This window comes from Haliaeetus leucocephalus, unplaced genomic scaffold, assembly GCF_000737465.1.
Source record: "Haliaeetus leucocephalus isolate CR32 unplaced genomic scaffold, Haliaeetus_leucocephalus-4.0 Scaffold450, whole genome shotgun sequence".
In the NCBI taxonomy this organism is placed as follows: domain Eukaryota; kingdom Metazoa; phylum Chordata; class Aves; order Accipitriformes; family Accipitridae; genus Haliaeetus; species Haliaeetus leucocephalus.
In genome coordinates, this window is record NW_010972886.1 from 21,488,775 (window position 1) to 21,489,211 (window position 437).

The window sequence follows — 437 nt, forward strand, 5'->3', positions numbered from 1 at the left end:
CTCTTATTAGGTTGGAAACACGAATTAATACTGGTACCAAAAAAAAAAAAGAGGAAAAACGGGGGACTGTAATCGACAGGGAACCAAATTGTTCCCTGACATTGTGTAATTCGTGTTGAATTAAAAGAAGACAATAAGGCTTACATACCAATCGGGAAGGGGGAAGAGACATATTGAGATTTAGCAGATGCCTTGTGTAAATAACAAGGCCTGCTTAAATGGTGCGTAAAGGTCACGGGAAAAGGGCAACGGCTATAACTTACTAGCTAAGGAGGGTAAAGAACAACAGCTATAACTTACTAGATAAGGAGGGAAAAGACAACAGCTACAATTTACCAGATAAGGGGATTAATTCTGCCAAGACTGTACTTCTCCACATCAAAAGACATTCTACATCAAAAGACACTCATCCTTGAGAAGATGGACCGAATCTGCCT